The 26,686-nt window shown below is 46.5% G+C and overlaps 5 non-coding genes and 3 pseudogenes across 5 annotated transcripts; all 8 read left to right on the forward strand.

The window, feature by feature from the left end:
- The first annotated feature begins 423 nt into the window (after positions 1 to 423).
- On the forward strand, positions 424 to 614 carry LOC130350127 (U2 spliceosomal RNA). The gene has a single exon (XR_008887309.1). It is a non-coding gene; the product is annotated as a U2 spliceosomal RNA (small nuclear RNA).
- Positions 615 to 2,720: 2,106 nt separating this feature from the next.
- Positions 2,721 to 2,911, forward strand: LOC130350128 (U2 spliceosomal RNA). The gene has a single exon (XR_008887310.1). It is a non-coding gene; the product is annotated as a U2 spliceosomal RNA (small nuclear RNA).
- Positions 2,912 to 5,013: 2,102 nt separating this feature from the next.
- Positions 5,014 to 5,204, forward strand: LOC130350129 (U2 spliceosomal RNA). Its single transcript, XR_008887311.1, has one exon. It is a non-coding gene; the product is annotated as a U2 spliceosomal RNA (small nuclear RNA).
- Positions 5,205 to 7,319: 2,115 nt separating this feature from the next.
- LOC130350172 (U2 spliceosomal RNA) lies at positions 7,320 to 7,479 on the forward strand (annotated as a pseudogene).
- A 694-nt stretch (positions 7,480 to 8,173) lies between these two features.
- LOC130350169 (U2 spliceosomal RNA) lies at positions 8,174 to 8,380 on the forward strand (annotated as a pseudogene).
- Positions 8,381 to 10,478: 2,098 nt separating this feature from the next.
- LOC130350130 (U2 spliceosomal RNA) lies at positions 10,479 to 10,669 on the forward strand. Its single transcript, XR_008887312.1, has one exon. It is a non-coding gene; the product is annotated as a U2 spliceosomal RNA (small nuclear RNA).
- A 2,103-nt stretch (positions 10,670 to 12,772) lies between these two features.
- Positions 12,773 to 12,963, forward strand: LOC130350131 (U2 spliceosomal RNA). The gene has a single exon (XR_008887313.1). It is a non-coding gene; the product is annotated as a U2 spliceosomal RNA (small nuclear RNA).
- Positions 12,964 to 15,058: 2,095 nt separating this feature from the next.
- Positions 15,059 to 15,276, forward strand: LOC130350174 (U2 spliceosomal RNA; annotated as a pseudogene).
- Positions 15,277 to 26,686: the final 11,410 nt, after the last annotated feature.

Below are 26,686 nucleotides of genomic sequence, written 5' to 3' on the forward strand. Positions count from 1 at the left end.
ACAGGTAAGTCCAATGGGGTGCAGGCATGTCCTCTATGCTTACAGCTTCCCGTGGGTGTTGGTTTGATACCGTTTGGGGACAGCCAAGGAGGCATCTGCAGGCAACAAAGGTAGGTGTGTGCTTGTGTGTGTGTTTCCTATGCAGATCCTAAGCCCAGTGTCACATGCAAGTAGGAGGAGTAAGAAGGGTTCCTGGCAAATCCGGGTTATGGATTGCATTTAAAAAGGCCCCGTGGGAGTGCAATGGGCCCCTGTCTTGCTGCTTAGCAATAATGGTATGGGTTTAGGTTCTGCTGTGTGTACTGGTGGTTGACTGCCCCCCAGCCCAGAGTGTGCATGGAAAATTGTCTGGCAGCCTCCCTGACAGCAAGCAGTGATAGTGCCCATGAAGGGGACCTTGTTGGGCCCGCCCCTTTCACGGTTATCGCTTCTCGGCCTTTTGGCTAAGATCAAGTGTAGTATCTGTTCTTATCAGTTTAATATCTGATACGTCCCCTATCTGGGGACCATATATTAAATGGATTTTTGAGAACGGGGGCTGATTTCGAAGCTTGCTTCCGTCGCCCTATGCATTGACCCGATATGGCAGTATCTTCGGGTACAGTGCACCACCCCCTTACAGGGTTAAAAAGAAAGATTCCTACTTTCATTGCTACCTGCTTGCTTGCTGGCTAGCCAGCTAGCCAGCCCTGTGGGCCTTGCTGCTGCTGCTTCTGCAGCCAAAAAGCAAAAGGTGGTGCTGCTGCTGCTTCTGCTGCTTCTGCTTCTGCTTGTGTCTGGCCGCTGTTGGAGCGTCCAGGCACAGGACTTCTGCTGCTGCTGACTAAATGGCCTCCTTAATTGGATCATTTGAGTAGCCAGCACACCTGTGCAGGTAGGGCATGACATGATAGGCAGCTGCCTTGATAGCGGGTGGGTGCTGAATGTTCCTAATTGACAAAATAAGATTAATGCTTATGAAGAAATATAAAATCTCATCCCTTCCCCAATATCGCGCCACACCCCTACCCCTTAATTCCCTGGTTGAACTTGATGGACATATGTCTTTTTTCGACCGTACTAACTATGTAACTATGTAACATAACATGGGGGGGGGGGGGGGGGGGTCTCCTGGCTGTTCACACAGGTGTGTCATTGCTGTACATTGACCATGCATTGCTTCTGTGGTATTGCAAAGGCAAAGACAAATGCTTCCAGCCATCCATTGCACTAATGGATTGGTCATCAGCTGGCTGTCTATGTCCCGCATCAATATAGACCAAAGTACAGAGGGTTAGGCTATGCTATTGTGCACCTACCTGATGCATCAGAAGGTGCGAGGCCCTTGCTAAATTCTGTGCACAGACTTTGAGATCTATGCTTTAGACTGTATCTAAACCTGCACCAACATGGACTGACATTCTGGCCTACTTTCAGCCGATGCGACTTGTCTGTCGCTGAACAGTCGCTTTTTATGTATTCAGCACCTATGTATAATGTTGTAAAAATGCTCTAGAAGCTAAAGTCGCAGAAATGTCGCACATATTTGGCCTGCAACTTTCTGTGCGACAAATTCAGACAGGAAAAATCAGTATAAATCCTTAGAAAATTATCCCCCAGTGTCTCCATCTGCTGGCGGTATTGAATAAGCATTGCTGCACTGATGGGGTATGCATTAGACGAAAAAAAAGAAGAAAAAGAAGAATAATACGCCCAGAAAAGAGGCGAAAAGGAGAAAAACGTAAAAAAACGTGAAAAAAAAGTAAGAGGAAGAGAAGGGAAAAAAAGGTGGAAATGGGTTTAAAAGTGATTTCGGCGGAGAAATATATATATATATATATATATATATATATATATATATATATATACGCGCACACACACACATATATATAAACGTATTCTCCGTTGAGATATTGCAGCCGCTGCTGTGTCCAGGCCCAGGAGCCTTAGCACTGTGCTATGATGTCACTCAATACCACTGACATCACTAGGTGTAAACAACATCTCTCCTTTGCTGTGTATGTGACTATGGAGCTGTTTGGTGATGTCGTCTATTACGGCCTTCATAGAAGCAACAGGAGATTGTTGCATCCATCTACAACCCTCAGAACTACAGTGCTATGATGTCACTCACTTCCACAGGCCTTGCAGAGTGTAAACAACAACAACGCAGCTTTGTTGTGTATGTAACCATAGGGATTTGTGATGTCACCTAGAACCTTCACAGCAGCGACAGCTTTATGAGGAGCATCAGCACTGCTCTGCCTGAGCAGAACCATCACCGCCATAGGTTGTCAAATAACCCGGATTTAACCCACACAGGTAAGTCCAATGGGGTGCAGGCATGTCCTCTATGCTTACAGCTTCCCGTGGGTGTTGGTTTGATACCGTTTGGGGACAGCCAAGGAGGCATCTGCAGGCAACAAAGGTAGGTGTGTGCTTGTGTGTGTGTTTCCTATGCAGATCCTAAGCCCAGTGTCACATGCAAGTAGGAGGAGTAAGAAGGGTTCCTGGCAAATCCGGGTTATGGATTGCATTTAAAAAGGCCCCGTGGGAGTGCAATGGGCCCCTGTCTTGCTGCTTAGCAATAATGGTATGGGTTTAGGTTCTGCTGTGTGTACTGGTGGTTGACTGCCCCCCAGCCCAGAGTGTGCATGGAAAATTGTCTGGCAGCCTCCCTGACAGCAAGCAGTGATAGTGCCCATGAAGGGGACCTTGTTGGGCCCGCCCCTTTCACGGTTATCGCTTCTCGGCCTTTTGGCTAAGATCAAGTGTAGTATCTGTTCTTATCAGTTTAATATCTGATACGTCCCCTATCTGGGGACCATATATTAAATGGATTTTTGAGAACGGGGGCTGATTTCGAAGCTTGCTTCCGTCGCCCTATGCATTGACCCGATATGGCAGTATCTTCGGGTACAGTGCACCACCCCCTTACAGGGTTAAAAAGAAAGATTCCTACTTTCATTGCTACCTGCTTGCTTGCTGGCTAGCCAGCTAGCCAGCCCTGTGGGCCTTGCTGCTGCTGCTTCTGCAGCCAAAAAGCAAAAGGTGGTGCTGCTGCTGCTTCTGCTGCTTCTGCTTCTGCTTGTGTCTGGCCGCTGTTGGAGCGTCCAGGCACAGGACTTCTGCTGCTGCTGACTAAATGGCCTCCTTAATTGGATCATTTGAGTAGCCAGCACACCTGTGCAGGTAGGGCATGACATGATAGGCAGCTGCCTTGATAGCGGGTGGGTGCTGAATGTTCCTAATTGACAAAATAAGATTAATGCTTATGAAGAAATATAAAATCTCATCCCTTCCCCAATATCGCGCCACACCCCTACCCCTTAATTCCCTGGTTGAACTTGATGGACATATGTCTTTTTTCGACCGTACTAACTATGTAACTATGTAACATAACATGGGGGGGGGGGGGGGTCTCCTGGCTGTTCACACAGGTGTGTCATTGCTGTACATTGACCATGCATTGCTTCTGTGGTATTGCAAAGGCAAAGACAAATGCTTCCAGCCATCCATTGCACTAATGGATTGGTCATCAGCTGGCTGTCTATGTCCCGCATCAATATAGACCAAAGTACAGAGGGTTAGGCTATGCTATTGTGCACCTACCTGATGCATCAGAAGGTGCGAGGCCCTTGCTAAATTCTGTGCACAGACTTTGAGATCTATGCTTTAGACTGTATCTAAACCTGCTCCAACATGGACTGACATTCTGGCCTACTTTCAGCCGATGCGACTTGTCTGTCGCTGAACAGTCGCTTTTTATGTATTCAGCACCTATGTATAATGTTGTAAAAATGCTCTAGAAGCTAAAGTCGCAGAAATGTCGCACATATTTGGCCTGCAACTTTCTGTGCGACAAATTCAGACAGGAAAAATCAGTATAAATCCTTAGAAAATTATCCCCCAGTGTCTCCATCTGCTGGCGGTATTGAATAAGCATTGCTGCACTGATGGGGTATGCATTAGACGAAAAAAAAGAAGAAAAAGAAGAATAATACGCCCAGAAAAGAGGCGAAAAGGAGAAAAACGTAAAAAAACGTGAAAAAAAAGTAAGAGGAAGAGAAGGGAAAAAAAGGTGGAAATGGGTTTAAAAGTGATTTCGGCGGAGAAATATATATATATATATATATATATATATATATATATATATATATACGCGCACACACACACATATATATAAACGTATTCTCCGTTGAGATATTGCAGCCGCTGCTGTGTCCAGGCCCAGGAGCCTTAGCACTGTGCTATGATGTCACTCAATACCACTGACATCACTAGGTGTAAACAACATCTCTCCTTTGCTGTGTATGTGACTATGGAGCTGTTTGGTGATGTCGTCTATTACGGCCTTCATAGAAGCAACAGGAGATTGTTGCATCCATCTACAACCCTCAGAACTACAGTGCTATGATGTCACTCACTTCCACAGGCCTTGCAGAGTGTAAACAACAACAACCCAGCTTTGTTGTGTATGTAACCTTAGGGATTTGTGATGTCACCTAGAACCTTCACAGCAGCGACAGCTTTATGAGGAGCATCAGCACTGCTCTGCCTGAGCAGAACCATCACCGCCATAGGTTGTCAAATAACCCGGATTTAACCCACACAGGTAAGTCCAATGGGGTGCAGGCATGTCCTCTATGCTTACAGCTTCCCGTGGGTGTTGGTTTGATACCGTTTGGGGACAGCCAAGGAGGCATCTGCAGGCAACAAAGGTAGGTGTGTGCTTGTGTGTGTGTTTCCTATGCAGATCCTAAGCCCAGTGTCACATGCAAGTAGGAGGAGTAAGAAGGGTTCCTGGCAAATCCGGGTTATGGATTGCATTTAAAAAGGCCCCGTGGGAGTGCAATGGGCCCCTGTCTTGCTGCTTAGCAATAATGGTATGGGTTTAGGTTCTGCTGTGTGTACTGGTGGTTGACTGCCCCCCAGCCCAGAGTGTGCATGGAAAATTGTCTGGCAGCCTCCCTGACAGCAAGCAGTGATAGTGCCCATGAAGGGGACCTTGTTGGGCCCGCCCCTTTCACGGTTATCGCTTCTCGGCCTTTTGGCTAAGATCAAGTGTAGTATCTGTTCTTATCAGTTTAATATCTGATACGTCCCCTATCTGGGGACCATATATTAAATGGATTTTTGAGAACGGGGGCTGATTTCGAAGCTTGCTTCCGTCGCCCTATGCATTGACCCGATATGGCAGTATCTTCGGGTACAGTGCACCACCCCCTTACAGGGTTAAAAAGAAAGATTCCTACTTTCATTGCTACCTGCTTGCTTGCTGGCTAGCCAGCTAGCCAGCCCTGTGGGCCTTGCTGCTGCTGCTTCTGCAGCCAAAAAGCAAAAGGTGGTGCTGCTGCTGCTTCTGCTGCTTCTGCTTCTGCTTGTGTCTGGCCGCTGTTGGAGCGTCCAGGCACAGGACTTCTGCTGCTGCTGACTAAATGGCCTCCTTAATTGGATCATTTGAGTAGCCAGCACACCTGTGCAGGTAGGGCATGACATGATAGGCAGCTGCCTTGATAGCGGGTGGGTGCTGAATGTTCCTAATTGACAAAATAAGATTAATGCTTATGAAGAAATATAAAATCTCATCCCTTCCCCAATATCGCGCCACACCCCTACCCCTTAATTCCCTGGTTGAACTTGATGGACATATGTCTTTTTTCGACCGTACTAACTATGTAACTATGTAACATAACATGGGGGGGGGGGGGGGGGGGGTCTCCTGGCTGTTCACACAGGTGTGTCATTGCTGTACATTGACCATGCATTGCTTCTGTGGTATTGCAAAGGCAAAGACAAATGCTTCCAGCCATCCATTGCACTAATGGATTGGTCATCAGCTGGCTGTCTATGTCCCGCATCAATATAGACCAAAGTACAGAGGGTTAGGCTATGCTATTGTGCACCTACCTGATGCATCAGAAGGTGCGAGGCCCTTGCTAAATTCTGTGCACAGACTTTGAGATCTATGCTTTAGACTGTATCTAAACCTGCTCCAACATGGACTGACATTCTGGCCTACTTTCAGCCGATGCGACTTGTCTGTCGCTGAACAGTCGCTTTTTATGTATTCAGCACCTATGTATAATGTTGTAAAAATGCTCTAGAAGCTAAAGTCGCAGAAATGTCGCACATATTTGGCCTGCAACTTTCTGTGCGACAAATTCAGACAGGAAAAATCAGTATAAATCCTTAGAAAATTATCCCCCAGTGTCTCCATCTGCTGGCGGTATTGAATAAGCATTGCTGCACTGATGGGGTATGCATTAGACGAAAAAAAAGAAGAAAAAGAAGAATAATACGCCCAGAAAAGAGGCGAAAAGGAGAAAAACGTAAAAAAACGTGAAAAAAAAGTAAGAGGAAGAGAAGGGAAAAAAAGGTGGAAATGGGTTTAAAAGTGATTTCGGCGGAGAAATATATATATATATATATATATATATATATATATATATATATATATATATATACGCGCACACACACACATATATATAAACGTATTCTCCGTTGAGATATTGCAGCCGCTGCTGTGTCCAGGCCCAGGAGCCTTAGCACTGTGCTATGATGTCACTCAATACCACTGACATCACTAGGTGTAAACAACATCTCTCCTTTGCTGTGTATGTGACTATGGAGCTGTTTGGTGATGTCGTCTATTACGGCCTTCATAGAAGCAACAGGAGATTGTTGCATCCATCTACAACCCTCAGAACTACAGTGCTATGATGTCACTCACTTCCACAGGCCTTGCAGAGTGTAAACAACAACAACCCAGCTTTGTTGTGTATGTAACCATAGGGATTTGTGATGTCACCTAGAACCTTCACAGCAGCGACAGCTTTATGAGGAGCATCAGCACTGCTCTGCCTGAGCAGAACCATCACCGCCATAGGTTGTCAAATAACCCGGATTTAACCCACACAGGTAAGTCCAATGGGGTGCAGGCATGTCCTCTATGCTTACAGCTTCCCGTGGGTGTTGGTTTGATACCGTTTGGGGACAGCCAAGGAGGCATCTGCAGGCAACAAAGGTAGGTGTGTGCTTGTGTGTGTGTTTCCTATGCAGATCCTAAGCCCAGTGTCACATGCAAGTAGGAGGAGTAAGAAGGGTTCCTGGCAAATCCGGGTTATGGATTGCATTTAAAAAGGCCCCGTGGGAGTGCAATGGGCCCCTGTCTTGCTGCTTAGCAATAATGGTATGGGTTTAGGTTCTGCTGTGTGTACTGGTGGTTGACTGCCCCCCAGCCCAGAGTGTGCATGGAAAATTGTCTGGCAGCCTCCCTGACAGCAAGCAGTGATAGTGCCCATGAAGGGGACCTTGTTGGGCCCGCCCCTTTCACGGTTATCGCTTCTCGGCCTTTTGGCTAAGATCAAGTGTAGTATCTGTTCTTATCAGTTTTCATGCTGGTGGGGATGGGTGCTGCATGGAGGATGCAGGTGTACCAGGGCTTTCCGGGGCTGGTTCTGAGGAATCAGCTCGACGGCTGCCCCGATGTGACCTGTTCCCTCCGGGTCTCGCCATGAGGCTGAGAGGGTCTAGAGCCGAGGTACTTTTGTGCCTCGGGGAGTGGTGACCCCGAGGTGCCGAAACTCACTGGGAGAATAGACTCACTGGGTTGAAGCACGGGCACCATAATCTCTTCACCTTGTGGCACTCACCTCTTGATTCCCGGCCTTCTGGCTAGGATCAGAGAAATTTTTATAGATCCGGCCGGATGTCCGGGCAGTATATCTGCACACATTCACTTATTTATTTCTTTTTTGTCTCACTGTGTCACTTTTTGCGTGTTGTGTGTTCACAGGATTTGTCAGGATGCGGTAGCCCTTCTGGGTGTCCCTCCTGGCGGTCTAGGGGAGGTGTGTGTGGCCATTAGGTTCCGCACCTCCCTGCAAACACCCCGGGTACTCCTGCTTTGGCAGGGTACCTACCGTAATCGGCTCTGCGGGCAGATACCTTGGCTAATGCCAAGGGGGATGCCGGGAGCATTTGTGGTCCCCTAGTAGCTTCGGCGAAAAGGGACATCGAACCTGGAACCTCGCAGGTACCTTTTGGTCCGGAGGCGAAGGGTAAGGTTTGTTGGGGGGCCTCTCTCCTATCGGAGAAGGGCTTGCGATAGACCGCATCCTTTGTGCACGTTTTTTTTAGTGTAACACGTTTGCACTTTTTCTTGCACTTTGGGTGAATCGAAAGCACGTTCCTCGGCTTTAGATAAAAAAAAAAAAAAAAAAAAAAAAAAAAAAAAAAAAAAAAATCTGTTCTTATCAGTTTAATATCTGATACGTCCCCTATCTGGGGACCATATATTAAATGGATTTTTGAGAACGGGGGCTGATTTCGAAGCTTGCTTCCGTCGCCCTATGCATTGACCCGATATGGCAGTATCTTCGGGTACAGTGCACCACCCCCTTACAGGGTTAAAAAGAAAGATTCCTACTTTCATTGCTACCTGCTTGCTTGCTGGCTAGCCAGCTAGCCAGCCCTGTGGGCCTTGCTGCTGCTGCTTCTGCAGCCAAAAAGCAAAAGGTGGTGCTGCTGCTGCTTCTGCTGCTTCTGCTTCTGCTTGTGTCTGGCCGCTGTTGGAGCGTCCAGGCACAGGACTTCTGCTGCTGCTGACTAAATGGCCTCCTTAATTGGATCATTTGAGTAGCCAGCACACCTGTGCAGGTAGGGCATGACATGATAGGCAGCTGCCTTGATAGCGGGTGGGTGCTGAATGTTCCTAATTGACAAAATAAGATTAATGCTTATGAAGAAATATAAAATCTCATCCCTTCCCCAATATCGCGCCACACCCCTACCCCTTAATTCCCTGGTTGAACTTGATGGACATATGTCTTTTTTCGACCGTACTAACTATGTAACTATGTAACATAACATGGGGGGGGGGGGGGGGGTCTCCTGGCTGTTCACACAGGTGTGTCATTGCTGTACATTGACCATGCATTGCTTCTGTGGTATTGCAAAGGCAAAGACAAATGCTTCCAGCCATCCATTGCACTAATGGATTGGTCATCAGCTGGCTGTCTATGTCCCGCATCAATATAGACCAAAGTACAGAGGGTTAGGCTATGCTATTGTGCACCTACCTGATGCATCAGAAGGTGCGAGGCCCTTGCTAAATTCTGTGCACAGACTTTGAGATCTATGCTTTAGACTGTATCTAAACCTGCTCCAACATGGACTGACATTCTGGCCTACTTTCAGCCGATGCGACTTGTCTGTCGCTGAACAGTCGCTTTTTATGTATTCAGCACCTATGTATAATGTTGTAAAAATGCTCTAGAAGCTAAAGTCGCAGAAATGTCGCACATATTTGGCCTGCAACTTTCTGTGCGACAAATTCAGACAGGAAAAATCAGTATAAATCCTTAGAAAATTATCCCCCAGTGTCTCCATCTGCTGGCGGTATTGAATAAGCATTGCTGCACTGATGGGGTATGCATTAGACGAAAAAAAAGAAGAAAAAGAAGAATAATACGCCCAGAAAAGAGGCGAAAAGGAGAAAAACGTAAAAAAACGTGAAAAAAAAGTAAGAGGAAGAGAAGGGAAAAAAAGGTGGAAATGGGTTTAAAAGTGATTTCGGCGGAGAAATATATATATATATATATATATATATATATATATATATACGCGCACACACACACATATATATAAACGTATTCTCCGTTGAGATATTGCAGCCGCTGCTGTGTCCAGGCCCAGGAGCCTTAGCACTGTGCTATGATGTCACTCAATACCACTGACATCACTAGGTGTAAACAACATCTCTCCTTTGCTGTGTATGTGACTATGGAGCTGTTTGGTGATGTCGTCTATTACGGCCTTCATAGAAGCAACAGGAGATTGTTGCATCCATCTACAACCCTCAGAACTACAGTGCTATGATGTCACTCACTTCCACAGGCCTTGCAGAGTGTAAACAACAACAACCCAGCTTTGTTGTGTATGTAACCATAGGGATTTGTGATGTCACCTAGAACCTTCACAGCAGCGACAGCTTTATGAGGAGCATCAGCACTGCTCTGCCTGAGCAGAACCATCACCGCCATAGGTTGTCAAATAACCCGGATTTAACCCACACAGGTAAGTCCAATGGGGTGCAGGCATGTCCTCTATGCTTACAGCTTCCCGTGGGTGTTGGTTTGATACCGTTTGGGGACAGCCAAGGAGGCATCTGCAGGCAACAAAGGTAGGTGTGTGCTTGTGTGTGTGTTTCCTATGCAGATCCTAAGCCCAGTGTCACATGCAAGTAGGAGGAGTAAGAAGGGTTCCTGGCAAATCCGGGTTATGGATTGCATTTAAAAAGGCCCCGTGGGAGTGCAATGGGCCCCTGTCTTGCTGCTTAGCAATAATGGTATGGGTTTAGGTTCTGCTGTGTGTACTGGTGGTTGACTGCCCCCCAGCCCAGAGTGTGCATGGAAAATTGTCTGGCAGCCTCCCTGACAGCAAGCAGTGATAGTGCCCATGAAGGGGACCTTGTTGGGCCCGCCCCTTTCACGGTTATCGCTTCTCGGCCTTTTGGCTAAGATCAAGTGTAGTATCTGTTCTTATCAGTTTAATATCTGATACGTCCCCTATCTGGGGACCATATATTAAATGGATTTTTGAGAACGGGGGCTGATTTCGAAGCTTGCTTCCGTCGCCCTATGCATTGACCCGATATGGCAGTATCTTCGGGTACAGTGCACCACCCCCTTACAGGGTTAAAAAGAAAGATTCCTACTTTCATTGCTACCTGCTTGCTTGCTGGCTAGCCAGCTAGCCAGCCCTGTGGGCCTTGCTGCTGCTGCTTCTGCAGCCAAAAAGCAAAAGGTGGTGCTGCTGCTGCTTCTGCTGCTTCTGCTTGTGTCTGGCCGCTGTTGGAGCGTCCAGGCACAGGACTTCTGCTGCTGCTGACTAAATGGCCTCCTTAATTGGATCATTTGAGTAGCCAGCACACCTGTGCAGGTAGGGCATGACATGATAGGCAGCTGCCTTGATAGCGGGTGGGTGCTGAATGTTCCTAATTGACAAAATAAGATTAATGCTTATGAAGAAATATAAAATCTCATCCCTTCCCCAATATCGCGCCACACCCCTACCCCTTAATTCCCTGGTTGAACTTGATGGACATATGTCTTTTTTCGACCGTACTAACTATGTAACTATGTAACATAACATGGGGGGGGGGGGGGGGTCTCCTGGCTGTTCACACAGGTGTGTCATTGCTGTACATTGACCATGCATTGCTTCTGTGGTATTGCAAAGGCAAAGACAAATGCTTCCAGCCATCCATTGCACTAATGGATTGGTCATCAGCTGGCTGTCTATGTCCCGCATCAATATAGACCAAAGTACAGAGGGTTAGGCTATGCTATTGTGCACCTACCTGATGCATCAGAAGGTGCGAGGCCCTTGCTAAATTCTGTGCACAGACTTTGAGATCTATGCTTTAGACTGTATCTAAACCTGCTCCAACATGGACTGACATTCTGGCCTACTTTCAGCCGATGCGACTTGTCTGTCGCTGAACAGTCGCTTTTTATGTATTCAGCACCTATGTATAATGTTGTAAAAATGCTCTAGAAGCTAAAGTCGCAGAAATGTCGCACATATTTGGCCTGCAACTTTCTGTGCGACAAATTCAGACAGGAAAAATCAGTATAAATCCTTAGAAAATTATCCCCCAGTGTCTCCATCTGCTGGCGGTATTGAATAAGCATTGCTGCACTGATGGGGTATGCATTAGACGAAAAAAAAGAAGAAAAAGAAGAATAATACGCCCAGAAAAGAGGCGAAAAGGAGAAAAACGTAAAAAAACGTGAAAAAAAAGTAAGAGGAAGAGAAGGGAAAAAAAGGTGGAAATGGGTTTAAAAGTGATTTCGGCGGAGAAATATAAATATATATATATATATATATATATATATATATATATATATATATACGCGCACACACACACATATATATAAACGTATTCTCCGTTGAGATATTGCAGCCGCTGCTGTGTCCAGGCCCAGGAGCCTTAGCACTGTGCTATGATGTCACTCAATACCACTGACATCACTAGGTGTAAACAACATCTCTCCTTTGCTGTGTATGTGACTATGGAGCTGTTTGGTGATGTCGTCTATTACGGCCTTCATAGAAGCAACAGGAGATTGTTGCATCCATCTACAACCCTCAGAACTACAGTGCTATGATGTCACTCACTTCCACAGGCCTTGCAGAGTGTAAACAACAACAACCCAGCTTTGTTGTGTATGTAACCATAGGGATTTGTGATGTCACCTAGAACCTTCACAGCAGCGACAGCTTTATGAGGAGCATCAGCACTGCTCTGCCTGAGCAGAACCATCACCGCCATAGGTTGTCAAATAACCCGGATTTAACCCACACAGGTAAGTCCAATGGGGTGCAGGCATGTCCTCTATGCTTACAGCTTCCCGTGGGTGTTGGTTTGATACCGTTTGGGGACAGCCAAGGAGGCATCTGCAGGCAACAAAGGTAGGTGTGTGCTTGTGTGTGTGTTTCCTATGCAGATCCTAAGCCCAGTGTCACATGCAAGTAGGAGGAGTAAGAAGGGTTCCTGGCAAATCCGGGTTATGGATTGCATTTAAAAAGGCCCCGTGGGAGTGCAATGGGCCCCTGTCTTGCTGCTTAGCAATAATGGTATGGGTTTAGGTTCTGCTGTGTGTACTGGTGGTTGACTGCCCCCCAGCCCAGAGTGTGCATGGAAAATTGTCTGGCAGCCTCCCTGACAGCAAGCAGTGATAGTGCCCATGAAGGGGACCTTGTTGGGCCCGCCCCTTTCACGGTTATCGCTTCTCGGCCTTTTGGCTAAGATCAAGTGTAGTATCTGTTCTTATCAGTTTAATATCTGATACGTCCCCTATCTGGGGACCATATATTAAATGGATTTTTGAGAACGGGGGCTGATTTCGAAGCTTGCTTCCGTCGCCCTATGCATTGACCCGATATGGCAGTATCTTCGGGTACAGTGCACCACCCCCTTACAGGGTTAAAAAGAAAGATTCCTACTTTCATTGCTACCTGCTTGCTTGCTGGCTAGCCAGCTAGCCAGCCCTGTGGGCCTTGCTGCTGCTGCTTCTGCAGCCAAAAAGCAAAAGGTGGTGCTGCTGCTGCTTCTGCTGCTTCTGCTTGTGTCTGGCCGCTGTTGGAGCGTCCAGGCACAGGACTTCTGCTGCTGCTGACTAAATGGCCTCCTTAATTGGATCATTTGAGTAGCCAGCACACCTGTGCAGGTAGGGCATGACATGATAGGCAGCTGCCTTGATAGCGGGTGGGTGCTGAATGTTCCTAATTGACAAAATAAGATTAATGCTTATGAAGAAATATAAAATCTCATCCCTTCCCCAATATCGCGCCACACCCCTACCCCTTAATTCCCTGGTTGAACTTGATGGACATATGTCTTTTTTCGACCGTACTAACTATGTAACTATGTAACATAACATGGGGGGGGGGGGGGGGTCTCCTGGCTGTTCACACAGGTGTGTCATTGCTGTACATTGACCATGCATTGCTTCTGTGGTATTGCAAAGGCAAAGACAAATGCTTCCAGCCATCCATTGCACTAATGGATTGGTCATCAGCTGGCTGTCTATGTCCCGCATCAATATAGACCAAAGTACAGAGGGTTAGGCTATGCTATTGTGCACCTACCTGATGCATCAGAAGGTGCGAGGCCCTTGCTAAATTCTGTGCACAGACTTTGAGATCTATGCTTTAGACTGTATCTAAACCTGCTCCAACATGGACTGACATTCTGGCCTACTTTCAGCCGATGCGACTTGTCTGTCGCTGAACAGTCGCTTTTTATGTATTCAGCACCTATGTATAATGTTGTAAAAATGCTCTAGAAGCTAAAGTCGCAGAAATGTCGCACATATTTGGCCTGCAACTTTCTGTGCGACAAATTCAGACAGGAAAAATCAGTATAAATCCTTAGAAAATTATCCCCCAGTGTCTCCATCTGCTGGCGGTATTGAATAAGCATTGCTGCACTGATGGGGTATGCATTAGACGAAAAAAAAGAAGAAAAAGAAGAATAATACGCCCAGAAAAGAGGCGAAAAGGAGAAAAACGTAAAAAAACGTGAAAAAAAAGTAAGAGGAAGAGAAGGGAAAAAAAGGTGGAAATGGGTTTAAAAGTGATTTCGGCGGAGAAATATATATATATATATATATATATATATATATATATATATATACGCGCACACACACACATATATATAAACGTATTCTCCGTTGAGATATTGCAGCCGCTGCTGTGTCCAGGCCCAGGAGCCTTAGCACTGTGCTATGATGTCACTCAATACCACTGACATCACTAGGTGTAAACAACATCTCTCCTTTGCTGTGTATGTGACTATGGAGCTGTTTGGTGATGTCGTCTATTACGGCCTTCATAGAAGCAACAGGAGATTGTTGCATCCATCTACAACCCTCAGAACTACAGTGCTATGATGTCACTCACTTCCACAGGCCTTGCAGAGTGTAAACAACAACAACCCAGCTTTGTTGTGTATGTAACCATAGGGATTTGTGATGTCACCTAGAACCTTCACAGCAGCGACAGCTTTATGAGGAGCATCAGCACTGCTCTGCCTGAGCAGAACCATCACCGCCATAGGTTGTCAAATAACCCGGATTTAACCCACACAGGTAAGTCCAATGGGGTGCAGGCATGTCCTCTATGCTTACAGCTTCCCGTGGGTGTTGGTTTGATACCGTTTGGGGACAGCCAAGGAGGCATCTGCAGGCAACAAAGGTAGGTGTGTGCTTGTGTGTGTGTTTCCTATGCAGATCCTAAGCCCAGTGTCACATGCAAGTAGGAGGAGTAAGAAGGGTTCCTGGCAAATCCGGGTTATGGATTGCATTTAAAAAGGCCCCGTGGGAGTGCAATGGGCCCCTGTCTTGCTGCTTAGCAATAATGGTATGGGTTTAGGTTCTGCTGTGTGTACTGGTGGTTGACTGCCCCCCAGCCCAGAGTGTGCATGGAAAATTGTCTGGCAGCCTCCCTGACAGCAAGCAGTGATAGTGCCCATGAAGGGGACCTTGTTGGGCCCGCCCCTTTCACGGTTATCGCTTCTCGGCCTTTTGGCTAAGATCAAGTGTAGTATCTGCATTTGGTCTGGTCGGAAGGTGTCTGTGGTACCCCGCTTCTCGGCCTTGGGGGATTGTCTCTCCTTACGGAGGGACTTCACCCCCTTGCTGCTATTGGGGAGCGGGCTTAGTCCACAGACAACGGGTTGCGATCCCCCTGTCTCTGGGACCTTGTGTCTCAGAAGGCATTTTCGGTACGTTGAGCGTTACCTGTAGCTTCGGAAGCACCTAGGGTACCCCCGACCTCTGCCTTGGGTAAGGGTTCCGCTTTTATAGCGGGATTCCGAGCCCCTGCTGCTATTGGGGAAGGGGCTTAGTCCCTGGGTGTGGAAGATGCCGTTCTCCTGGGCTTTCCCCTCTGGGGAAATGTCGATGCGAAATACCATCCGCATAGAGGTGTCGGAGAGCCATCGTCAGTTGAAGAACCTCCGCTTCATTGCGGAGGTGATTCTTCTTGACTACTTCCGCCTCAATAGGGAGGACATCCTGTGTCTAAATGACCAGGAAAGCCGTGGCCTGTATACCGTCACCTTCACGGCCACGGCGTGTTGCGATAACATCTATGCAACCTTGTCTGGTGCGGACCAGAGGGACGATCGACTCGACGGTCTTTCGTTCCAGTTCCTCTATGGTGAGGAACATATACCGTTGGTGGTGGCTATGCACAGCCCTCATGTGACCACGGAGGATATAGCCACTTTTCTTCGGCGATACTGCGAAGAGGTGCGATTCGCAAACAAAATATTGAACTCCGTGCGGTTCTGGAACGGCAAGAGGAAGTTCTGGGTCAAGCTCCGTAAGGATCCCGGTGGTATTGGGGGTCTTTGCCATCCGCCCCCAAATTTTGCCATCGGGAGAGTTCGGGGCTTCCTGTTCTATCCTCAAATGCCTATGTATTGCCGAAATTGCTTGAGGTTTGGCCACACCCAGGAGACCTGCGGCGCAGAGCGTGTGATTCGCTGCAATAGGTGTGGCCAAGAAGGTCACATAGCCTCAAGATGTAGCCATACGATAAGGTGTAACCTCTGCGGAGAGGAAAATCATGATTTTAATTCCTGTCCCCATAAAGCAAAAACTACGATGGGTGGGTCAAGGCTGGGCCCACCCAAAGAGGGGACAGGACAAAAGACGTCCTTTTTTAAGATGCCCAAACCCCAGATGGCAGGTACTGATGGGTCCAGGCCCAAGACCTCTGGTGCTCCATCGGGGGGCCCACCGGTGGTAGTGCTAGGGGGAGGCCATGGGGATTCCACGAAGCCCGGGCGGATGATCGAGTTTACTGCCCGGGAAATTGAAAGACGTCGATCGACTTCCTACCTGGCTCAAGAGCCCGCCGAAACTTCTGAAGGGGGCTCACCTGTGGCGGGTGGCAGCCGACGGGCCTCGGTGGGGGCAGAGGTGGACCCAAAATTGCAGCATAAGCCAGGTACTGGCTTGGCCCAGGGTCGCCCTGCTCCGGACGAAGAGGCCCCGGTGAAAGCCCGCCGGAAGGGGAGCCAGGTGGCCAGGTCTGAGCCCGGTCCTGTTACTCCGCCTATACAGGACAGGGCCAAGAAGACAAGTGGCGCCAAACCAGGGTTTGCTGCCCCGCCAGCAGTGGACCCGGTGGGTAAAACTGGCCATCGTCGATCGATGGGGAAGTTGGAGCAACAGTCCTCAGCAACGCTTGCTGGGGAACAAGCGATGAAAACTTCCCAAGGTAGCGGCAAAGGTTCCGGAAAAGAGGCCTCACAGGCCCCTGTGCAGCAGTTCCAGTCGTCAAAAGATGAAAGAAGACGCAGATCCATCAGCCGGGGGCCAGAGATTACATCGAGTGAGAGCAACACAGAGGATATGGACAGCAGTATGACATTTAAAAGACAAAGAGAAGAAGAAGAGGAAGACATTCAAAGGAAAGCGGCGTGCCGTAGTTCGGACGAGAGCGAGCTCAGGGTCGGGGCATCATCGATCTCAAGCTCCGACCCTCAGAACATTAAGGAGCTGATGACCCCGCAGGCGGGGGATGACGGTACGCAGCTTATTATTGACTTTGATTCTCCAAGCACGGACTCTCCATAAACTATGCCTATCCCTGTAAAAATTGCCTCACTCAATGTGAGGTCCTTAAAGAGCCCTGATCGCAGGGCTGCTTTATTTTCTTATCTAGAGACATGTGACTTTGACCTTTGCCTGCTACAAGAATGTGGAATCCCTAGTAAAATGGACTATAAAGACTTAAAAGAAGACTGGAAGCTGGGCCCATCCATATGGTCCGGTGCAAATGACTGTCGTTCTGTGGGTGTTGGGCTGCTCTGCCGAGGCCAGTCCTTTTCTATTCATACAGTAACTGAGATTGTGCCTGGCAGAGCTCTTTTAATTCATCTATATTTTAATGGACTTTTAATTCGTGTTTTAAATGTGTATGCCCCTCCTGATAAACAGGAGCGGGCAGAACTATTTGAAATTTTACCACTGTTTTGTGTTGGGTCTTCCCCCCTGCTGGTGGGAGGTGATTTTAACTGCATACGTGATGGGGAACACCGGCAGGGTGGGGATATTAATCGTAAAGACCGCACTTCTTACCTGCTTAAAAATTTTATTGATGATTTTAACTTGAAAGATTGCTGGAAGGATCTCTTGCCGGAGGACCCGGGCGCCACATGGTCCAATGGAAGAGTGAGCTCCAGAATCGATTTTATTTTTTCCTCTAGAGCTTTTAAACCCCTGAAATGCACGCTCGAGCAGAATATCTTCTCTGATCATAAGCTCCTCTTGGTGGTCCTGGAGCTAGAGGGGGAGCAAAAAGCAAAAAGGGGCCTCTGGAGATTAAACACCACACTCCTAGAGGACCCTGAGATAAAAGAGGAGTTTGTGCGGACCTACCAATGCTGGCAATCACAAAGAAAACCCCACGAGCCTATGCTGCACTGGTGGGAGGGCACCAAATCTAAAATCAGATTTTTTTTTATCAAAGCAGGTAAGAAGAAGGCAAAAATGGAAAAACAGTGGTTTTATGTTCTTAACATGCGTTTAAATGTACTTTTTAAATTGAAAGAAGCCGGTATGGATGTAGAAAATGATATTTTAAACCTTAAAACTGAAATAAAACATGCCATAGAAAAGAAAGGGAAACAAATCATTTTTAACTCACATGTGCAGCACCTGGAGGAGGGCGAGAAATGTTCCCGTTTCTTTTTTAAAAAAGTGATGAATAGGAGGGATATCATCCAAAACCTTGAGGGTGAATCCACTCCAAAAGGCATGTTAGATGCAGTTTTTAACTTCTACCAGCTTCTTTTTAATAAGAAAGATCTTAATCCATCCTTTTTAGAACATGTTCTTAATTCCCTTGATTTTAAGCTAGATGTTTTAGACCAGGAGGTTTTATCCCGTGATCTTAACTTAGATGAACTTTTATTTGTTTTTAAAAGTTTTTCTAGTGGGAAGGCCCCTGGGGAAGATGGTTTACCCATCGAATTTTATTTAGCTTTTTGGGATATTTTAAAGGATGATATGGTTTTATTGTATAAAGAAACTTTTATTGTTAATGAACTTCCCCCTTCCTGGAGGAGGGGGATTGTATCATTACTTTTTAAAAAGGGTGAAAAGGATATGCTAAAAAATTGGCGCCCCATCACACTTTTAAATGTCGATTATAAAGTTTTAGCCAAGTTATTAGCTGTCCGTTTTAAACCTTTTATTCATAAATTAATTCACCCAAATCAGGTTTGTGGGGTACCTGGAAGGTCTATAGCTGAATCCCTAAATATTTTAAGAGATGTTTTATGGTATTTTAAGGATAGAAATCAAACTGTAGCAATTTTATCCTTAGACTTTGAAAAAGCTTTTGATAGGGTCTCCCATGAATACCTGTTTTTAGTTCTTAAAAAGATGGCAGTGCCTGAAACGATTTTAAGCCGAATCATGCTTTTATACCGATCCTGTTTTAGTCAAGTCTCTGTTAATGGCTTTTTAACCAGCGGTGTTCCTCTTTTATCAGGTGTCAAACAGGGCTGCCCCCTGTCCCCACTCCTTTTTATTTGCGCAATCGAACCACTGATGGCCCTCCTCAGAAAAGACCGGGTAGTAAGAGGCGCACCGATACCTGGTGGAGGAGGGACCCATCTAAAGGTGTTGGGGTACATGGATGATGTCACCATACTGTGCCCGGACTCTCCATCCATGAGGGGGGCATTGAGGAACACCAGCTATTTCTGCGAGGTCTCTGGTTTTAAGCTAAACACAGATAAATGTGACTGTTTTTATATTGGCTCCTGGGATTCATCCATCACCCCAGGAGTCACAATGCAACAGGATCAAATTAAAGTTTTAGGTATTGTTTTTAACCAGGTCAATGATGGGAGCCCTAACTGGGATTCAGCTATAGCTAAGATGGAGAAGAAGATTTTAATGTGGAATCTTAGAAACCTTACCATGGAGGGGAAGATTTTAATAATAAAGATGGTTTTACTCCCTATTATGCTATACATTGCCATGGTATTTCCTCCATCTATTTTATACATTAAAAAAGTAACTAGAATTGTTTTTACTTTTTTATGGGGTTCAAAAATGGAGAAATTAAAGCGTGATTTTATGTACAAAAGTAAAGATAATGGCGGGAAAGATGTTCCTAACCTTTTTACTTTCTTTTACATAAAGTATTTCTGTTTCTGTTTTAAAATTATTAAATCCGATGGCATTTTTAGCTGCTTTTTAAGGTACGCTGCGGGCATGGTTTTTAAAAGATGGTTGCGCATCCCTCTGAACGCTCCGGTGCTTCTGTGTCCCCCAAAACATTATGTGGTGTTGGAAAAGACAGTCAGGCTCCTAGGTCTCCAAGATTTGGAGCCTGACATACTGGGGGACCAGAGAAAGGTATCAAAGGTCCTCAGGCGGAGTGAGGTTACCCTGGCAGTGTCCAATTTCACACAGGCAAGATCCAAAAAGGTATGGCGGAACGTGTACGGGAAGTTTCTGGCGAATGTACACAGGGATCTTGCCTGGGCAATCGTCCACCAGTGCCTCCCTACTCGTGAGTTCCAGCACAGGCGAGGACTGGTGGCGAGAGCCAAGTGCCCGAGAGATGGCTGCGGAGTGGACGAAACGGTGCTGCACATATTTTGGAACTGCCCTTTTGCACGGGAGCTTTGGAGGAAGGTAGGCCCACTTTTGAAGTGGGCCTGCGGCCTAAAAGATTTTAATCACGAATGTGTCTTTTACGGTCTTTTTAACTGCCCCAATTTTAAACAGCAGATGATCTGCTGGATGATTATTAATTGTTTTAAAAATGCCATCTGGAAAGTTAGGAACATCTTACTTTTTAAACATGATTTTATTGATGTTAAAAACTGTATAAAGCTGGCCCTGAGTGAGATGTACATCTATTACCTAAGAGACAAGAAACAGTTGGGGGCCAGCGAGGCAGCATCCATGTGGTGTCTGCCTCTATGGAACGAAATAACAATATAATCAGTTTTTTTTTTTTTTTTTTTTACATTAACGTTTTATTAAAAGTACAAAGTCCAAGTAAATTACAAAAACACCATCAATAAACAGGCATCGTAGGAAACGCGGTTGTCGATAGGGTACACACATATGATGCGTACCATCACTATATAAATTCAGGTATTCAGTAACAAGACAGGATGTTGAATACATTAAAGTGAATAGTTAAAGACATGACAATTCAAACATCAACTAGTCAACTCAAGGTACATGGTCCAAGCTTCTATGTGATCAGGGTAGGTACAATCAACAACAATGTGGTTGGTGTAAGCAGCATATGGGAAGAAGAGGACAGAAAGAAGGAGGAAGAAGAGACAGGAAGGGGTTCCAAAGGGACAGAAGGGAATGGGAACGAGGAAGACTACTAGGTTCGTAAGAAAGAGGTTGTTAGACTTACCCAGCGGGTCAGGAGGGCTTCAGAACAACATGGCAAAGCAATGAGGCAAAGCAATGAGGCTATTTGTGAAAAATGGGCTGTTTAGGTAGAGGGAGCACCGGAAACCGGGCGTGCTGTAGGGCTTGGGGGACATATGTTTCCGAGTGAAAGATGCATGGACGTATAGTCCCTAGAGGATGTAAAATGTGTCCAAGGGTGCCAGACGGTGTTGTATTTGTCTATCTGATTTTTGGAGTCGGCTAGCAATTCTTCCATCCTGTGTAGATGGGAGGATTCTTGGAGCCAAGAGGTAATGGATGGGGGAAGTTGTGATTTCCAAAGTCTTGGAATTACCGTTCTGGCCGCAAGCAACAGAAACGATATTAGTTTGGCCGTGTGCTTGGGAATGTGAGCAGGAAGGATGGTGAGTAGGATGACTTCTGGCGTGGGGGGGAGCTGGGTCAATGTGATACGATGTATTATATCTATAACTTGAGTCCAGTATGTAGATAAGTGGGGGCAGGTCAGCCAAACATGAAGCATAGTGCCACCTACACCTCCACATCTCCAGCACGTATCTGGAAAATCGGGATAGAATTTGGCGAGTAAGGATGGCACTCTGTACCATCTCGTTAGAACTTTATAGTTGATTTCTTGTGCTTTACAAGAGATGGAGGTGTGGTGGCACCGATTCAGAGCCCTGGTCCAGTCCTCCTCCGCGAACCGATGTCCTATTTCTTTTTCCCAGCCTAACCGGAATGGGAGCGGATCGGTTGTAAATTCACGTATGAGGAGAGAGTAAAGGACACTGATTTTATGGTTGATTTTATGCGAGGAAACACAGAGGTTTTCAAAGTTGGTGAGTGGACGATGAAGTGATAGCTTCCTTTTGTTAGACAGGTAAAAGTGACTGAGTTGTGCGTATTGAAAGAGTAAGTGGGTAGTCACCTCGGTCTCCTGTAAGAGATCAGGTAGGCTCTTCAACGATGTCTGAGATGTTAATTTGGAAAAACAAGTGCCATCTCCCCTTTGGAAGGTGAGGAAGGGGCTCGTGGATAAGGCCGGGGGAAAAGCCGGGTTGTCAAACAATGGGGTAAGGGGGCCGTCTGGGGAGAAGAGCGAAAGATGACTAAGATATGTATTGCGAGTGCGAATGATTGAGTTAAGGACAGCCGGGAGACTGGCCACATCTTTAGTGGAAGAGATGTATTGCGGGAGCCAAAGTAAGAATTTGGGGTTTTGATTCAATATAGTACCCTCAAATTGTACCCATTGTTTGTCTGTATAATGGTGAAAGCAATCTAGTACGCGGGAGAGGACTGCAGCCAGGTAATATGAGAGAGGGTCAGGCATCGCCAAACCCCCCTCTCTTTTCCTTCTAATCAATATGGTGCGGGCCAGTCTAGACGGTTTGTGCATCCATACAAATCCAGAGCTGAGAGCAGAGAGTTCCCTGAAATAGGATCTGGGTATTAGGCAGGGAATACAGGAGAAAAGATATAAGAGACGAGGTAGCATATTCATTTTCAGGATATTTACCCTCCCCAGCCAAGAAAAGTCTCTCCGCTCCCATCTGGACAAGTCGGATTTGAGAGAGTGTAAGAGTGGTGGGAAGTTGATGCAAAAGGTTTCAGACGGGTCAGCGGGAACATGGACACCTAAGTATTTAATTGATTTAGCCTGCCATCGGAAGGGATAACATTCCTGCAACTGTTGTAGGGTGTGGGCAGGGAGTGTGATGTTTAAAGCTTCACATTTGGAAGTATTGAGTTTGTAATTGCTATAGTTAGAGAACTGGCGTATTGTGGACAATAGGGAAGGTAAGGTAGTTAAAGGGGAGGAAAGAAATAACAGCAGATCATCTGCGAAGGCCGAACATTTGTAATGGCCCGGGGAGACATTCAGACCCTTAATGTCCTCATTATTGCGAATGGCAACCAGAAGATGTTCCATACACAGGACATATAATAAAGGGGATAACGGGCATCCCTGTCGGGTGCCATTACAAATATTGAATGGGGTCGACAATTGGCCATTTATTCTTATCTGAGCCTGTGGGTGGAAATATAACGCCTGTATACGGGCCAGCATACGGGAACCTATACCAATTTGAGCCAGCGATGCATATAAGAAGTCCCAGTCCACCCGGTCAAAAGCCTTTTCTGCATCTAACGACAGCAGAAATAGAGGGACTTTATTTTGTCTAGCGTAAGAAACTACAGAAAAGGTCCGGAGTGTATTATCCCTCGCCTCTCTGCCGCTCACAAAGCCTACTTGATCCGGGTGTACTAGGGACGGCATATGCGTCGCCAATCTGTTAGCAATCAGTTTAGCAAACAGTTTTGCATCTGTGTTAATTAAAGATATAGGTCGGTAGCTTTGGCATAGTAGCGGGTCTTTACCCTCTTTTGGGATTACAGTTACAAAGGCTCGCAGAAAGGAACTGGGTGGGGGGGAGGAATCAGATATATTGTTGAATGCACTGAGTAATGGACCTGATAATTCCTCTCTAAGTGATCTGTAAAATTTTGCCGTATAGCCGTCCGGGCCAGGGCTTTTCCCCGCCGGCATGGAGGAGATGGCTAAGTCCAGCTCCTCAGATGAAAAGGGCTCTTCCAGTGTCTGTATCGTCTGTTTGGGTAGTTGGGGGAGAGCTGTGTCAGATATATATTGCATTAAAGAGGGGGTGTCAGGAGACGGAGATACTAGGTTTTTTGGTTTGGGCAGACAGTATAAAGCTGAGTAGTATTGCCGGAACGCCTCAAGTATTTCCGGGGTTAGGTAAGTTGGCAGACCCGTGTGGGATTTAATAGATGCTATGTAAAGTGAGGATCTCTTTTCCCTGAGGGCAGTTGCCAAAAGCTTTCCCGACTTATTGCCCCATTCATAGAAGAGGCGTCCAGTAATTTGTTTATAGTGTCTGTGTTTAATATTTATGTAAGATAGAAGCTCAGTACGTATCTTTATGAGATCTCGGTAAGTGGAGTCTAACTGAGATTTCTTATGGAGGGATTCAAGGTGTTGAAGCTCCTGGTATAGAGAAGCCAACTTTGCGGACGCTTCCCTCTTCAGCCTTGCCCCATGACTCATAAGTATTCCTCTCAAGACACATTTCAACGCCTCCCATTTAATCAGAGGCGATGATGAGTCTGAGACATGGTCAGAGTGAAAGTGAGTAATTGATTTCTTGAGGTCTTGTATACACAGGGTATCTAAGAGCAGAGATTCGTTTAGTCTCCATGAGGAGTGGGGTTTGGCTAAAGAGGGAAGCGTAAATGAGCATCTCACGGGGGCATGATCTGACAGGGTTTGGACATCTATTCGAGTACGTGTGATATTAGGAAGGAGATGGTGTGGGAAGAAAATGTAATCTATACGACTATAGGTGTTTCTTGGGTGGGAATAAAAGGTGTAATCCCTATCCTGGGGATGTAAGGCTCTCCAGGCATCGACTAATTGCAAGGAGTGCAATTTCTTTCTGAGAGCGCTGAGTTTGCGGAATGATAGAGTAGAATGACCAGAAGATGTATCTACCTGAGGGAAAAGAGGTAGATTGAAGTCACCACATAACAGGATCGGTCCCGTTGCAAAGGCTCTCAAAGCTTCAAGCGTGCCCAGAAAGAAGGGAATCTGGTTGTGGTTGGGGGCATACACAGCAGCAATTGTAAGTGGCTGGTTAACTAGCGTGCAATTGGCGAATACATAACGTGCATTAGGGTCTAGTTGGGATGAATTAATCGTGATGGGGAGGGATTTGTGGAAAGCGATTGAAACTCCCTTAGTCCTCGCTTCAGTGTTAACGCTGTGCAACCAGGAAGTGTAATATCTGTTATTTAATTTGGGTAGGTGTCCTTCTTTGAAATGCGTCTCTTGAATCGCTAGGATATGAGTTTTCAGTTTATGTTGGGAATACAGTATTTGGGCCCTTTTTTCCGGTGTATTGAACCCTTGAACATTAAGAGTAGTGAGTGTTATGTCAGCTGCCATTGTGTGGTTGTGTAATATGGGTCCACTTACCAGCCATGCCATGAGTCCATAGAATGCTCCGTCCGCTGGGCAGGAGAAGGTGAGAAACACGAATCCTAGGAGGGAAGAAATAAAGTAGAACAGTAAAAAAAAAACAAGAGATGGAGAGGATTAGAAGGAGAAGTATCCATAAGTGAATGGGTACACGGGTACTATAAGAGGAGGCCATAAGGGCCAAAGACCAGAACGGGGCCAGCCCGAACGGCTAGCTAGTGTGGGCAACGTGGAAGGTGCGACAGAGACAGGGCACTGTTAAATATGTTAAGTAGTGTAGCAAGTAGAGAATAGCATGTAAGTAGCACTCTGGGCTATTATACTATCTAAAGTAACTCTCCCAAACACTAAGGGGGGAGAGGAAACATGGACTAGGGCTTACAAACAAAAGGTGACCAAAGGGCCACTTAACAACAAAATGGTGGGAGGCAAAAGTCAAACATGGCAGCTAAATGTGGTGGTGTAAGGGGTGAGGGGAATGGTAGTTTTTTAACTAAGGTTGAAGAATACTTAGTGCAAACTGGCAACTATAAGGTGGTTCAGGAACTGTCCCGACTAAGGCCACTGAGCCGATCGCTCACACGGGGGGCCTCAGCTGAGGAAAACCGGTTGACCTCAAAGCGAAGGAGGTGCAGGCATAGCAGTAGTCCTAGGTCTTGCGCTTGTGTTTCTGGGAAAAATGGGCAAGTCCACTGTTGTCATCTCTGATGTCCAGATGCTTTTGGCGATCTGACACTGGGAGTGGCACCGGCTTCCATGGTGGGAATAAGCTGCACCAATCAGGAAGGGGGACATGTGGCAATTTGAATGTCTCTAGGAAGGCAGGGAGATCTTCCGGTCTGCGAAGAACAGCAACGGTGGAGCCATGTCTTGCAGTTAGCGAAAATGGGAATCCCCAGCGGTAGATGATTTTGGCATTTTGAAGCTTATGAAGGAGGGGTTTCAAGGTTGCCCTCAATTTCAGCGTGCGAAGTGAAAGGTCCGGAAAGAGTCTGATGCCAGTCCCATTATAAGCCAGATTAGGGAAGTTTCTTGCTTTGGTCATTATTTCATCTTTTAGAAGATAGTGGTGAATTCTGCATATTACATCCCTCGGCTTCTTCGGATCTGGGCTCTTTGCTTTGAGGGCTCTATGTGCCCTGTCTAGCTCTATTGGTGTGTCGGGGGGTCTTTGGAGAATGCCATTGAAGATCTTTTGCAGAGTCCCTGAAAGTTCTTGCGATGAGACTGATTCCGGCAGGCCTTTGATCCTGATGTTATTTCTCCTGTTCCTGTTATCCAGGTCATCTAGGTGATCAACATCTTGCGCTCGCTGAATGGTCAGAGTTTTGGTGGCGTTTTGAAGATCTTGAATTTGAGAAGAAACTGACGATCTGAAATCTTCAAGGCTTTGTACTCGCTCATTTAGTTTAGTGACTTCGGCCTTCACAGGCTTCAGATCCTGTCTCCAGGCATTTTTTAGGTTGGTAGCCAGGGATAGCATGTCATTTTTGGTTGGGAGCAGGGCCAAGAGGGCCTGCAGTTCTGGGAAGTTTTTCAATGTATTAGCTGCCATTTCAGGAGTTGGTAGCTCGGTAGTCACTGCTGGAATTTGAGGTTCGCAGGGCAACAGCTGAGACGGCTTATTGAGAGCATGCAGACGGTTTGTAGCGGTCTGTGGTGAAGTTGGCGTATCATCAGATGATGAGTGACCAGAGAAGCGTGGGCTAATATGCGAGTGTTTTTT

This window comes from Hyla sarda, unplaced genomic scaffold (genome assembly GCF_029499605.1).
Source record: "Hyla sarda isolate aHylSar1 unplaced genomic scaffold, aHylSar1.hap1 scaffold_934, whole genome shotgun sequence".
NCBI lineage: Eukaryota > Metazoa > Chordata > Amphibia > Anura > Hylidae > Hyla > Hyla sarda.